The sequence below is a fragment of the Botryllus schlosseri genome, chromosome 15 (genome assembly GCF_051294905.1).
Source record: "Botryllus schlosseri isolate E-star chromosome 15, Bs_hap1, whole genome shotgun sequence".
In the NCBI taxonomy this organism is placed as follows: Eukaryota; Metazoa; Chordata; class Ascidiacea; order Stolidobranchia; family Styelidae; genus Botryllus; species Botryllus schlosseri.
Genome location: NC_137250.1, coordinates 20,359,846 through 20,362,961, shown reverse-complemented (window position 1 = coordinate 20,362,961; position 3,116 = coordinate 20,359,846). Strand labels below are relative to the sequence as shown.

At 39.8% G+C, this 3,116-nt stretch overlaps 1 protein-coding gene across 1 annotated transcript in view; it reads left to right on the top strand.

Annotated features, from left to right (window-relative positions):
• LOC145457449 (epithelial membrane protein 2-like) overlaps positions 1–3,116 on the top strand; it is a 417,463-nt gene that overhangs the window by 252,000 nt on the left and 162,347 nt on the right. The window lies entirely within an intron of this gene.

The window sequence follows — 3,116 nt, the reverse complement described above, 5'->3', positions numbered from 1 at the left end:
TAAGGTCGAAGGTAACAAAAGAATACGAATCAGAAGAGTGAAGAGCCATATCAAACCGGCCTCAACCGGTTTTGTATATCATATTGCAACATAGAAAATCCGAATACCGCAGAGAGCGCTATTGGTCTATTTTGGAGCTTCTCATTGTTCTTAACCTAAAGAAATCACTGAGCTATATGAAAAGAAATCCATAAAATTGTTGAGTTCCCGCTTAGTAAGTGGTCGAATGCTTTTCGTGACAAGTTCATATATTATTTCCTCCGCATACTTATTACCCAATACCTATATCATACAAATTTTGAACTACTTTTTATTGATTATGCCATTCGAAATGATATCAGATAATCTGCTGTTACAGAGACGTGATTTGATCATAGCCTTATAAAGGCTATGATTTGATAAATATGGGTATGTGTGATAGCTGTTACTAGTAGGCCTATGTGTGATATGCAATAATTTCATCACACGAAAATCACTGGATGCGACGTCATCAGTCAAGGTAAAAACCATAGCCTTTATAAAGGTTCTGGTAAAAACTATGCGTGTAAATTGTTTTGTCAAGACGTTACGCATGAGTGTGTTTAGTGGGAGATGGTGGAGCCTAAAGGCAATGATAAGGCTCGCGCATTCATAATCAATAGCCACGATATTCTGAGTGATGAAATTAACCGAAAGATGCTTGAAAATACATTTCTAGAGGACTTCTGTATGGACTCGGTAGGGATATCTGTTGAAACGACAACGTAGTAGACTGACCTATTTACATAAGGGTATTCATCAGCAAAGTTTACATTTGCAAATATGCAATTGAATAGTATATTCATATTGAAATGAATAACCAACTAATTTAAATAAACCGTGTGACTACTATTGATGGTACGTGTCTCTTTGGTGATTGGTGTACGGTGTTCGAAAAAACACTTCAACAGAAACGATCGAAGTACTTTTCGGAGTACTTAAAGTAAGTTTTGTTAAATAACTAGCCTACTTCTACTTCTACTTAACCGTTTTCGGTTTTAAGGCAAAAATGGGGATTCGAATACTTACTTTTAATGAAATGGAAATCGCTATTGTACTTGATTGGCAATTTAGGAGTTACTTCTACTTCTACTTGAGTGTCAACTCTGAACCTATACCGCAACCTCCCCGACCAAGTTACACCCTGATCTAACTCGACTCCTAACGCCTAAAAAGCATAACCGAACCCCAACAATATAGCATATCGTGACATATCTCAAAAGATATGGTTGATATCGACATCGCATGTGGCATCACTGATATCGCCTGCATCACAGACATCGCAAATTTATATCCACCCGTCTAGTCGATAATAATAATAATATAATCGATGGCGTTATGAGTATCACTCACGAGCACACAAGGCCTCTTGGAGTAGCATCACATCTATATCATTCTGTTAGGTCACTTGTACTTGAGTGCCTCTTCAACCATTGCGTCATTTTGTTTTTTCGAGATGGTCTCTCAATTATCCGCGGATCGTAATGAAACTCGGAAATTTGGTTGCACAATCAACATTGCACGTCTCTATACGATGCATGTATGCATAGCGAATACTTGATAATACGGATCTTCGTGTAAACAATAGTTTGTTCCACAAGTGCGGCACACTTGTGTCAATCAGATGTTAATATTGTCTTATTTCGGATGATTAATCATAGGCTTACCATATTTTGGAAATCTAAAAAGAGGACACTTTTTCAGAAATGTGAGACTTGCAAAACCGGAGAAGAATTCTCAAAAACCGGTGAATTTTTCCCACTTTGTGATCGGTTGACTTGAAAAAAAAACGTATGATAACCCGAATTTATCAACATCGCGGTATTTAAATCACGGTGATGAAACTATATATAGTCTATGACTATAATCATATTTGGTACTCAAGAGGATCGAATTTAAGTTACCACGTCATGAAGTTTTACTCAAACACAACTAGCAATTTTGCAGCAACTATTCTAAGCCACAGCTTTGCCTAAAATCTGAAAACTGTTTAGTAGAAGTAGAGAAGTTTAAAATTATAACCAGTTGAGTCTAAGTAGGATGATATCCAACTCTTAACGTGAGTATTTTCCACGCCTGCATGCTTCTGTTTCGCTCAAATATTGAAATCTTTTTGGCTGTTGTCAGCGAGCGCTGATGCGATTCATTGTCTGGTAATAATGTTCCAGACAGCGCGAAGAAATATTTTCAATTTTTCCATAGTTAGGTAGTATCAAAAGTGTCAGCAACATTTTTAATTCGTTATGATCAGCATGTCGGAAATTTTTGCACGTGTGGAAATCCACGGTTTCCATTATTTCCACAATGTTCTGTATTTTCTGACTAGAATTTATGTTGCGCGTGGTATGGCGGGCGGTAGACAGAGGGTGTTCACAGAGTTTTGGCTGAGAGTGTGAATAGAGGTGGATGTGGAATCAAATGAGTAGGCCTATTATGTCTCTATGTCGGTAGACTAAAGTAGAGGTGGTAATAGGCAGTTAGAGCACGCACTAGTAGTAGACGTGTATAGGAAGTTAGCTTTGTAATTGTAGTCTCGAGTTGGATGCGCCTATCGGAATCTTCGCGGCTACATTGGCTGGGGCTCGGTCTGGTCATTGACGAAGCTACGCGACCTTCTAGGAGGGTATGATGATGCACCGTATGTAGTCCGAACTCGTCTGTAAAGGGCAAGGCTGTGACTGGTGTGTGTACGTAGGGCCGGGCCAGGGGTATCAAACTCAACTAGGGCCGCGGGCGGGATTCGAAAGTTTTGATTGCTTGCCGGCAGGACCTTAACAGCAGCACTTCGTCAGCCCCCCCCCCCCCAAAAAAAAAAACGTTGGTCTTGGGCCACCCATAGGGTGATAAACCGAACATTCTGGGAAGGGCTTCGCCCCCTGACCACCCTTGTCCTCTACGCTTTTTGCCGCTACTTATCAGTTACATTGAATGTAGGCTATACTGTTTAGTGAATCACCTTATTTCACCTAGACGCGCGAGGCGCGAAAAATCTATCATGATTGAATCGGTCAATATGATCTGGAATTGCATATATATTGCTATCAATTTTTTATCCTCTCTCTGCTCACGTAATCAGATTTACCGGTACAGCTGAGTGA